Raw genomic sequence first — 13,085 nt, 5'->3', positions numbered from 1 at the left:
GTAAGTTGTATGTGTTTAGGAATGTATCCATTATTTAGGCGATCCAATTTGTTTAAACAATCCTTTACAACAGTCTCCCAGTCCCCCTTCTGCTTCCATTGTATCAGTTTTAATGTTTCCTTTTCTATTTCTGATTTAATTTGAGTTTTCTTCTGTTTCTTTTGTCGTTTGGCTAAAGTTATGTTAATTTTGTTGATCTTTTCAAAAACCAATTTTTGGTTTTGTTGATCTTTCCTGTTGTTTTTTAGTTTCTATTTCAATTATTCTGATCTGATCTTCATTAGTTCCTTCCCCTTATTATTTTTGGATTTAGTTGTTTGCTCTTTTTGTAGTTCCTTGAGGTGTAATCTTAGGCTGTTTATTTGAGACCTTTCTTCTTTTTGAAATAAACATTGCTTGCTGACACTTTCCTTCCTAGGAAGGCTATTGTTATATCTTCCATGTTTTGGTATTTTGTGTATCCATTTCCATTTTTACAAGATATGTTAAATTTTTCCTTTAAATTTCTTCTTTGACTCATTGGGTATTTGGGAAAATTTTACTTAATTTCCATGGATTTTTGAATTTTCTGAAATTCCCTCTGTTATTGATTTCTAGTTTCATACCATTGTGGTCATTCATCTGATGTTAATCTTGTTACATTTGTTAAGTCTTGTTTTGTGGCTTAGCATGTGATTTCTCCTGGAGATGGTTCCATTGCATTTGAGAGAAATGTGTATTCTGCTAATGTTGGATGAATGTTCTCTCTCTCTCTCTCTCTCTCTCTCTGTATGTATGTATATGTGTGTGTATACATATATAAACTTTATAAAACACACACATATACACACACATATATATGTATTTGCAATTATTTTATCTTCTTTGAAACATGACACTTTTATCTTATACAATGGCTTTTTTCATCTTTTATTATGGGTTCTGGTTTTTTATTCTTTGTTTGTTTGTTTGAAGTAGGATTGGAAATTTCTATGTAATCTTAAGCTGCCTCAAACCTGAAGTTTTCCTGCCTCTGCCTTATGGAAGTTTGAATTAGGTTTCTATGCCAACCCATTCATTTCTTTAAAAATGCTTTTTAAAAAACGTACTGTACCTGATATAAATATACTTATTCTTGCTTTTATGGCTTCCATATGTTTACAATGTCTTCTTAAACCCTTAACTTTCAATTTATGTACATCATTCAACGTTAAATGTGTATTTGAGTCCTGAAAAATCTATTCTTTATGCTGTATCATTTACTGGAGACATCATCCACTTGATTCAAGATCACATACTGGTGCTTTCTTTGGCAATGTCATATTTGCCTGTTGTTCTTGATCCTTTGGGTCATGTGTTTGCATCTGCACATTTACAGGCATAAGAATGGATTCCTGTTTCTGCAGAATTTCCTTCTATTTAGGAAGGTACATTTAGCAGTCAGCTTGTCCAGAGATTCTGGATTGCTGTCTAGTTTGGTACATAGGTAGTTACCATAGTATTTGGGAACACTGAGCTGCTATTTAGGTCCATAAGGTTGGAAATTAAGCACAAGTCTACGGATTTCTGCAGGTTGATTTGCTCCAGAGCGATTGATCTGCAGTCTGAGAGCATACAGGCTGTGCATGGATCCTGCTTTTAAAGGGAGTCAGGCTGAAGTCTGGGTCCACCAAGGCTGACAAGACTCAAGAAGGAAATCTAGACTAAAATCAGGAGGGAAAACTGCTTGCTGGACCACTCTATTTCATGCTTAGCTGGTCTTCCCATTTAGGAAATGGTGCCACTCATTGTGAGTTAGGCCTTCTCATATAAGAGAATATCCAGAAATGTGTCTACAGTCCAATCTGATCTAGGCAATGTCTACATTGACATTCTCTTCTTGGATGACCCTAGACTATACTCAATTAAGGGTTAAAGCTAACTAAGACAGATAGTTTCTGCCATGGCATTTTGTTCTTATATTTCTGTCACATTTTCCTATTTCTTTATATGTATTTGATTTTTTAAAATGTGCATCTGAGAAACCCTATATCTTTAACAATCGTTGTAGACTTGTTCTCCATCAAGTTAAACTGTCCCTGATTAGTACAATTAATCATGAATCTCAAGACCAGGCCAGTGTGACGGATGAAGCATGTTTCTGTTCATTCCTGACCTTTTTCCTTGCCTAATTCCTATGTGTGTCCTTTCTATTATTCCCATGCATAGGCACTTCTGCTTCTTTTTTTGAGTTTCTTTTTTTTTAATTAGATATTTTCTTTATTTACATTTCAAATGTTATCTTCTTTCTTAGTTTTCCCTCCGAAAATCCCCTCCACCCTCTCCTACTCACTTCTGCTTTTAAATGTCCTTTTTTATTCTTGTTTTTTTATTTATTTGTTTGTTTGTTTTACATGAACATATCTGAGTAAACTGTCTTCTTGCAGACCAGAAGAGGGCATCAGATACCATTACTGACGTGGTTGTGAGCCACCATGTGGCTGCTGGGAATTGAACTCAGAACCTTTAGGAGAGCAGCCGGTGCTATTAACCACTGATCCATCTCTCCAGCCAGTCTCTAATTCTTAAAGTGTCTGATCATAGGTGCACTTTGAGTTTAGCTACTCTATTCTATTCCTCCATTAATATTCTTCTGCCTAAGGCACCAGCAACATTGGAATTAAATGATACATTAAATAGATCTAATGGGATACAAAGGATTCCACCCAAACACCAAGGATACATATTTTATGCATCAGACCATGTAAAGTTCTCCCAGACAATACACTGGAATACACAACAAAGTGTAATAAATAAAATACTAAAATACCTCTTTGCATCCTATCTTACCACAGCACAATAAAACTTAAAATCAATAGTAAAGAATTTCTAGTAAGAGAGACCGCCATACCCGGGGATCCATCCCATAATCAGCCTCCAAACGCTGACACCATTGCATACACTAGCAAGATTTTGCTGAAAGGACCCTGATATAGCTGTCTCTTGTGAGACGATGCCGGGGCCTAGCAAACACAGAAGTGGATGCTCACAGTCAGCTATTGGATGGATCTCAGGGCCCCCAATGGAGGAGCTAGAGAAAATACCCAAGGAGCTAAAGGGATCTGCAACCCTATAGGTGGAACAACATTATGAACCAACCAGTACCCCGGAGCCCTTGACTATAGCTGCATATGTATCAAAAGATGGCCTACTCGGCCATCACTGGAAAGAGAGGCCCATTGGACTTGCAAACTTTATATGCCCCAGTACAGGGGAACGCCAGGGCCAAAAAAATGGGAATGGGTGGGTAGGGAAGTTGGGGGGGAGGGTATGGGGGACTTTTGGGATAGCATTGGAAATGTAAATGAAGAAAATACCTAATTAAAAAAAAAGAAAAAAAAGAACTCTAGTAAGTACACAAACTCATAGATATTAAATAATATATTACTGAGTAGTGAATGTATCAAGAAGAAATCAAGGAATAAATAAAAACTTCCTGGAGGTAAATGAAAGTTAAAACACAATACAGCAATGTGTCTGAGACACATTAAAAGCATCCCAAGAGAAAATTTGTAGCTCAAGCACCTATATTAAACAAACCAAAAGGGCACAAATAAATGACTTAATGATGCAACTCACAAAATTAGAAAGCACGAAAAAAAACAAACCTAAATCCAGAAAATGTGTAGAAAAGACGAAATATTTATACAAGAAAGCTGGATTTACTTATTAAAATCTTTTCTGAGGAAGAATGAAGACATTTGAAGGGTTCAAGTGGAATAAGAAAGAGATTATGGAAATCACCACTATATGAAACTACAATTAAAAATATTCCCCTTAAGTAAAGATTTTAAAAATGGTCTTCAATAAAGTTTTGCTCTACCATTCTTGATTTTGATTCTTAAAAAAAGAAATGGTAATGCAAATCACTCCTCAAATGTCGTTTCTTCTTCCTCCTCCTCCTTCTCTTCTCCTTCTTCCTCTTCCTCTCCACCTCCTCCTCTCCCTCCTCCCCCTCCTTAAATATAGAGTTTCACTGGCTTGGAGCTTGCTAGCCTCATCCAGAGTGATTGGACTGTGTACCCAAATTATTATGCTATGATTCTCAAAGTTTTAAAAACATGTTTTTATTTGTGGTCCCCATGTTGCTGATTTACATATTTACTGCTTACTGGTAATTTTTAATTTCACTTTTTCAAAACCAACGATGTAAAATTATTAGGTAGTAGTACTTTGGAGGCTCTTGAGGAAATTCCACTGAAACAGAAGGCCTGATCTCTACTCACTGTCTGTCATAGCTAGCTTATATATTCAGAGAAAAACTATAGCTAGGTGACAGACTTGCTGTGTAGATCAGCTCTAGCTGGTAATTCAAAGATGCCTTCTAGGGAGAAGATCTGTACACATGAATTTTAAATACAGCTTATTTTTTAGTAATCCTGTTAAGTGGTGATTGATTTTGTGAAATCCAGACCTATGGCTCACAGCAAAATAGAAACAGTGTACCAACTCAAAATTAACTTAGGCTTGTAAACAAAATTGAGCTGCTTTTAAAAATAGCTACAAATGAAGCATGAGAACAAGATCAAAGCTGGTGTTTTAAGTTTAGTTATAAAATGTATTGTTTTTGTTTTTGCTTTCACTTTGTTTTGGTATTCTTTCACTTATTTCATTAGTTTTACAAAGTATATTAACTTTCATTATTAGCTTGTATGCATCATTGTCTCTTGTAAATCATACCGTGGAATGTGGCATTTCCCTTCGGGCTTTTACCACTTAGCTGTGGGATTTAAGAGAACATAACGTAATCTGACCAGTTAGTAACCTTAAACTCAGAGAGGGTAGCAAGGCAAAGTGATTAGTTTATGGTCCAGAGACCTTTCTGAAGTGACCAATTGTACTTCTGAGACTCTGAAGTGCTGGAGTTGGGAGTACTCAAGGAACGGACAGTGTTAACACAAGAAGCCAAATGAAACATTTGCTATGATATTATTTAAATGGGATGTTGGTGAATGGGAAAGACCCTCTTAATTGTGTGTTTGTTAAGAGAAATTAAGTCTAGAGGGTTTGAACACTGACCATAACAACAAGATGAAGAAGAACTAAAAAGAGATAACTTCTCTTTTTTTATAAAGATATATTTATTTATTTTATGTATATGGGTACACTGTAGCTGTACAGATGGTTGTGAGCCTTCATGTGGTTGTTGGGAATGGATTTTTTTAGGACCTCTTTTTGCTCTGGTCAACCCCGCTCGCTCTGGTCTGCCCTGCTGACCCAAAGATTTATTTATTATTATATGTAAGCACACGGTAGCTGTCTTCAGACATGCCAGAAGAGGACATCAGCTCTCATAACAGATTGTTGTGAGCCACCATGTGGTTTCTGGGAATTGAACTCAGGACCTTCAGAAGAGCAGTCTTACCTGCTGAGCCATCTCACCAGCCCAAGATAACTTCTATGTATAGGGTTAAAGCCTAGTGAGCTTTCTCTTGTCCACATTTGCATGCCATTGTTGTTGTCCTTGTTCAGCTCATGTTTAGGCTGTCATGTTGGTGAGACTTTATGGATGTAGCTTCTGATGTTACTAGGAGACATAACATCAAAGTAAACTCCAAAGAACTACAAGGAACTAAGGAATGCTGAGAATGGGAGAAGTTGTCTTCCCCAGGCAAGAGCAAACCACTTGGATATCCAACATAAAATCTTCAACACTGAAAATATAATACAATTACAATTATAAGACTGAACAGATTATATTTAGGAATATATATATATATATACTTATATATTGTGTATATGCATGCAATAAGAATAAGTAAAGAGGTTGTGGATTGAATGAGAACAAGAATAGAATATTTGGGAGGGTTTGGAGGAAGGGAAAGGAGGGCAGAAGTGATGTAACTGTATTATAACCTCAAAAATTTAAATAAGGAATTTTAAAAAATATTAATTCTTCCAGGCTTTCAGTTGTAGGATACTAAAGAGAATGTAGATTCAGAATGGAATAAATTAGATTTTGTTGTAACTGCAAGCTGGTGTCATGGGTATGATGTAGGGTTGGAGAAACAGGTTTTCTAGAAAAAGACTTCTGCTAATGCAAGAGTTAAAAATCACATGAGTGGGAAAATACAAAGAAGAAGAAAAGCCAGAGGCCAGAAAGGTCATGAGGAAGGGATGGAGAGTTAGGAGAATGGATTCTTTGAAGAACACTGTAGATTTTAAGGGTGGGAAGAGTGGAGGAAAGCTTATGGGTGAGAGGAGCCATGCTGAAACCTAACACAGAACAAAAACCAGAAACAGAATGTCCCCTTTTACTAGGGTATCATTGTTTTCCAACTACTCTTTTGTGGATGCCAGAGTCAAGATTCTGCTGGGAGAATCTGTAAAAGTCAATTTACAAGCATCCCTGAGGAAGAAAAGCTCTAAATAGAACAACAGTGAAATGTTTATACTGCAGGAAGGACAAAGCTTGTTACATTTTTGTGTTTTTGTTTCCCCTTTTTATTGGTGGGATGCGGTAATTAGAGGACAATCTGACCTCACACACACGCAGGCATGTACGCACGTAAGCACGACCTACAATATGACATTAGTTGGATAAGTAAGTTGTTTGAGTCGAAGATTCAATGCCCATATCCACTTCCCTCTTCTTCACTAACTGAAAAAAAAATCAACAAACACTCCAAACAAACAGTTTGTCGGTATTATAACTATGTAGAAGATTTACAGAAACGCAGGACACCAATAGGACTTATTTGGGTTCATGTACTCTTCAGGGAGGAGTGGAGAACATGCTTTTGTCTCTGCAAGTTTACTTAAAGCATTAGACTTTAGGCTGTAATGGAGAATATTAGGTGTTGATTTCAAACCAATGTTGTTTTTCCTGAGCTTCAGAAACAGCTTTTACTTAAATGTTTAAAACTAAGGCTTGTGTTCTATAATTCAAGCACATATTTTGATATGTTTCCCACTTGCAAACATTTGTCATTAAACTAGGAAAAAGTATTAATGGTCAGTATCCAATGCATTCCTATTGCTACATATTTCTGCCATTAAGGCAAATGTCAAAATAGGTTTGCTGAAGACTTTCCTATTTCTCTGAAAAGGAATCTCCTCACTATAACAAATAATCACTAAAGTGATAACTTCGTGTTGCTACTCAGACACACACGCACACAAACACACACTCACATTCACACACAATTGTTTATGTTTCTACAGGATTTGGGTGTTTTTCCATTGGTTGGAAATGTTGGTAGGGTGTAATTGGTGTCAGATTTAATATATCCACAGAGCAATAGTCATGGATCACTTTTATGGGGCCACACATCCATTGCTGACACAAGTAACTAGATAATGCTGTGGATTTCAAATGGCATCCCAAGTCTGGGGAAGCCTGGGACAGCTGGCCAAGTAAGACAGGTAAAGAGAGGATACTGAAGTTTGAAAGTTTTGGTGCTGTGGGTGAGATTTATGTCCATGCTACTGCTACCCTCTTCATACAGAATTGACTAGTATCATTCTTTGCATTTAATGGCTTTAGTAACTAACCAATCAAGGAAGCCAGAGGAAGAGAACACATATTAGAGTTAGCAAATGAAATGAGGGTGATCTCTGTCATTTTGGATTTTGTTCAAAATATAGGAAAACTCAAAGTAATCATGTCTTAAAATACATTTAGGATACTGTAATGAAAGTGCCTTGGAGTGGTTTTTTTTCATAAATAACACAAATGTGTTTCTAACAGTTCTGGAGGCTGAGAAATCTAAGGTCAAGGTTCACTTTCTCTAGGAAGGCATCTTATTGTTGTATCCTCATGTGGTAAGAGTTAGAGTCATATATATATATATATATATATATATATATATATATACACACACACACACACACACACACACACACATATATATATATATATATTCATAGTCTCAACACAGAAAAATCTTGGGTTCCATTTGTTTCCATTCTTCCTTTCATTTTTTTATTCAATAGCATAGAGAACAAATATTTACTTAGCATCAAAAGAAAGCACCATGCAAGCATTGCCAAAGAAAGATAGCTGTGTTTTCTCAATGGAGCAAGCAGTTTTGGAAGATATATATATATATATATATATATATATATATATATATATATATATATATTCAAGAGGAAATGAGAGAGTTACTTACTCTGTGATAACCTGTGAAAAACTAAGAATTTTGTGTTAGTCATTAATTAAATTAATGACTTAATATTAATTAAGCATTTCAGCTGAGGGGGGGGACTCAATAAAAATAAGACACTGAGGTTTAATGGTTTAAAAATGCAGTCTAATGTAATTTACTCAGATCTCTACCTTTGGTTACTTTTGACTGTTTCAAAGATGAGGTCTTCTTTCAATAGTAGTGTTTAAAAGTGTTTCTTATTGAGTTTTGTCAGTCATATAGCTTTTAACAAATACTACTCCATTTTCATGGTCGTATGACAGGAAAAGAAACACTTTAAATCCATTGAAACTCAGCAACCAAAGTGAATTAGGAGAAATCAGGAAAGCCAAATAAAATCCTTAGGAGTTGGGTCTCAAGAAAAACTTTATAACCATATTTATAATTCAAGCTTTTAGAGTCTGGAGGAACTACAGGCAAAATTGCAAAGTAGTTGGGACTTTTCAGAAATGGCTAGTTATTTAAAAGATGATGCTGAAGTAACAAGTTTACCTAAGACTTTTCCTCTGGAGTAGGCTTACAAAATGACAGATGTAATTTTCTCTAGTGCCTTTTTAGTAGTAAGATGGACACATCAGAAATCAAACACACGCAGTAAGACTAGGGACAATTGAGTGCACAGCTGGAGAGAAATATGGCTCAACCAATTCACACAAATCCTTCTTTCAGATAGGTGCCCCTTTCTCACTCAGTTGAGAACTTTTTTGAACCTTTCAAGATACACTTTGGCTCTTATTTCCCAAGCCCAATATTCTCCTTGGAATTTCAGTAGGCTTGGGCCTACTGGACAAAAGGAGCTGAGGAGTTACTCCACTGAAATTAGAAATGTGTAACATGAAAAAAAGCTGATCTAATATCCATTAATGCTTACTGTATACGTGGGTGTGCTTGAATATCTTTACCTCTGAATTCATTGCACATACTCATCTCAGATGCTAGAGAATAGCTGGTTTCTTTATGTTTTCTTTTTCCTGAGGATTGAACTTAGGACTTTGTACATGCTAGGTAAGTACATATACTCCTGGTCTGACAGTTCCTTTTAAAATTAAATTTATTTACATGATTTCCACACCTCTACCCAGCTAAATTTTCCAATGTCCTCCATTCCCAAATTCTCTTTAGCCCAGTGACACTATTCTGTATTCTCTTAATAATGGGCATGTGTCTTTACACACTGACTGAGATCACTATGAAGTACAACAAATATAAGAGTAAAGCCTAATCTAAATTATATTATGGTTGATAACAATGTCTTTAACATAGTTGTACCAAATTTAATATTGATGATAGCAAGGGTGTTTGTGAGGATGAGGGAATAAGAACTTGTATTTTGCATCCAGTTTCCACATGAATTTTAAACCACAGGAAAAGATGAAATCTATTAACTGACAAAAATGATTTAAGAGGGAGCTGGTAAGATGTCTCAGTAGTTAAGGGCTGCTCTTCCAGAGGTCCTAAGTTCAATTCCCAATAACCACATGGTGACTCATGATTATCTATAAAGGGATCTGATGCCCTTTTCAGGAATGTAAGTAAGCACTCCTACACTTAAAGAAAAGGAAAAAATGATTTAAGACTACATTCACACAAGCATGTATGCACATGCACACACACACACACACACACATGTGCGCACACGAGGAGGAAGTGGGGAGAGAGATGAGACATACAGAGGCAGAAAGATTATACATCATGTGTGATGTAATATGGCACACCATGGGGTTTCCAGAGAAGATTAACTAAGAGGAGAAGACACTTGGTAAGTGAGGTTACCATCATCTCAGACACTGAAGCGACCAGTTAGAATAAAAAACAAAAAGATGGAGGAAGCATGTGGGCAAGGCATATTCTATGTCTTGTCTAGTATGAGGCGAATAGCTATTCTCTTATGTTCCTACTGACACAATGGTCTGCCTTTTCACAGGCCCTAAATCAACAGAGACAATAACTATAAACTAAAACTTTGGAAACTGTAAGCTAAAAAGAAATGTTTCCTTCCTTAAGTTATTTCTGTGAAGCACACTGTACAACAAAGAGAACCTACTAAGTGTATAAAGGACCCAGATATAAAAACTAACATAGAAATTCTAAAAATAATTTAGAGAACTATTTCCTGAGATTGTGGGATATAACTTATAGCACATATACCTGCACACCAGAAAAAGGCATTGGATCCCATTACAGATGGTTCTGAGCCACCATGTGGTTCCTGGGAATTGAACTCAGGACCTTTGGGAGAGCAGTCAGCACTCTTAACCACTGAGTCATCTCTTCAGCTCCACAATAGTACTCTTTATCAAACATTTTGAAAGCCTGACTCAGGGATGTAGGAATGGCTAAACTGATAGTAGCACTTCTTATGCAATCATGATGGTGGGAGTTTGAAATTCTGCACACATATGACACCTTTAACTCCAGTCAGAGGAATCTTGTTTTGAGCATCCACACACACAGGGGCACACCTACATATAATCATACACACATACCCATGTACAGATAAATAAAATACATCTTTTGAGCTGATAAAATGTTTAATCAGATAAGGACATAGCACCAAAACTACTGACCCTCAGAACAGCCCCCAGAACACAGAGTAGAAGTATGGAAACAAGTTCCATAGGTTGTTATCTGACCTATGCATGTTTGTTGGGTTATGTGAATTCCAGTAAGTGCACACATACACATGATTCTCAAGTGACACATGCAAAACAGTGAGATGCCATACTTTGGAACATTATTCTCAATTATTTTGAAATTATGTATAAGGAGCTCTTGAAATTCAATAGGGGCTCAATACCACAACTTAGAAAAAATGTGTAGATAACTGAAAGTATGCATCAAACATACAAATGATAAGGTGGCTACAAAGTATGTGAAAAGATAACTGAAATTCATAACTCATCAGATGAATGCAAACTAAAATCATGAAAACTTGGATATGGTAGCACATGCCTATAAAGCCAGTATTTAGGAGGCTGAAGGGTTGAGAGTTCAAGGCCAGACTACTAAACCTAAGCCACATAGCGAAACCCTGTCACATAAAGAAAACTAATTAAATCATAACATATCACTTGACAGCTGGTAAGTTTTGTAAAATGAAAGAGATTGAGAATAACAAGTTCAGAGTTGGATATAGACTAACTGGATTCTCAGAAAATACGAAAATACTAAATTCTCAGGATACTTAAATGGTATGGTCACTTTTAAAGTAGTTTGGTAGGTTGTTTTTTTTCAATGAAGCTTAGTATAACCTTATCTCATGACTCATTAATTATACTGGAAAGTATTTTCTCAACAGAAATGAATGCATATATACACACACAGAGTTCTGTATGCAAATGTTCATAGAATTATATTCATAATAGCTACAATTGGAAACAATCTAAACACACATCAGTAGGAAAATAAACAATGATATCCACACAATGGGATTCTACAGAGCAATAAAAAACAAATCAATTTCTCAAAGTTCCAGACACTTGCCTGCAAATTTCATGATGTCTTTGATTTAATACCTGAGTAGTATTCCATTGTGTAAATGTACCACATTTTCTTTATCCATTCTTTGTTTGAGGGACATTTAGGTTGATTCCGGTGTCTGGCTATTACGAATAAAGCTAGTGTGAACATAGTTGAGCAAGTGTTTCCCTAACTGGATTGCCTAGATTGGCCTCAGTGGGAGAGGATTTGCTTAGCCCTGCTGTGACTAGTTTCCCCAGGGTGGAGTGGTACTCAAGGGGGGTCTTCCCTTCTCTGAGGAAAAGGGGTAGGGACAATGGGATGAAGAACTCTTAAGGGTAGAGTTGGGAAGAGAGGATGGAGGGAGCTGCGATTTGGATGTAAAGTGAATAAAAAATAAATAATAGAGAAAATAATACATTTCTGATACTTTCAACTGAAGAGAAAAATGCAGACACTCTTCGTTTTCACAAATCATATTTTAGATCAAGTGACCTTGATATATGAATAACATTTATAGGTTTGTTTCTTTTTTTGTACTTACTTTTTTAGGTTTTTAAATTGTATTTTACTTTATATGTATGAGTGTCTTGACTGAATGTGCACCATATTCCTGCAGAGGTCAGAAAAAGCCAACATATGGGTGCTGCAAATTGAACCTCAGTCCTCTGAATGACTGACAAGTGCTTTTTTTTTTCAGAATATGAAAATTTATTACTGTGCTTCCATTGTGAAATTTTATGATCTTGGCCTTTCTTTCTTGCCTTTGTATCGAGCCAAAAGAGACATATTGACTACTTTAACCACCTTAAGGGGCCTCCAGGAATATCACCTACAGCATGACCTTTTCAACCAAATTCAGCAACCAGAACTTCATCATTTTCCTCAGTGAAGTTCAAGCAGCCATCATTGGGCACGAACGCTGTGATCTTAATGAGCTGCACCCTGACACACTTCCTGATGGCAGAATTTGGCGGTTTGGCTTCAACCCCTAGTTTTTCCACCACAATAACCTTTGCATGAGAGGCACCCCCAAACAGATTGGCCTCCAGGGCTGTGCCCAAGTGGGCTTTCTTGTACTGTTTATCATGCTACTTCAGGTCCCGTGGGTGACTTTGGAGCTTCTGGGCAGTTACAGAGACCACAACACTTGCCCATCTTGCCGGCACCACGGGCCCAAGAGAAAAAGCGACAAGTGCTTTTAAACACTGGAAAATCTCTCTAGTCCTATTAGTGAGTTTCTTTAGACAGTTGATGTTTTAAGTGAGAAGGCTCCCCTTGGAAGGGTTATATATTTGCATGCTTAGTCCCCGATTGATGAATTGTTTGGAAGGATTAAGCGGCATGTACTTTGCCGTACAATGTGTATTGCTGAGAGTGGATTTGAGACGTCAAAAGCCCACACAAGGCCCAGTGTTTCTTCCTGCTGCCTATAAATCAGGATATAAAGGTCTCAAA

General features: G+C 36.6%; 1 pseudogene; it reads right to left on the bottom strand.

The window, feature by feature from the left end:
• Positions 1-12,365: 12,365 nt before the first annotated feature.
• Positions 12,366-12,785, bottom strand: LOC110287445 (small ribosomal subunit protein uS12 pseudogene; annotated as a pseudogene).
• Positions 12,786-13,085: the final 300 nt, after the last annotated feature.

The sequence above is a fragment of the Mus caroli genome, unplaced genomic scaffold (assembly GCF_978045245.1).
Source record: "Mus caroli unplaced genomic scaffold, Mus_caroli_1 scaffold_5, whole genome shotgun sequence".
NCBI lineage: Eukaryota > Metazoa > Chordata > Mammalia > Rodentia > Muridae > Mus > Mus caroli.
The sequence above is the reverse complement of the archived record's forward strand: the minus strand, read 5'-3'. Positions and strand labels throughout refer to the sequence as shown.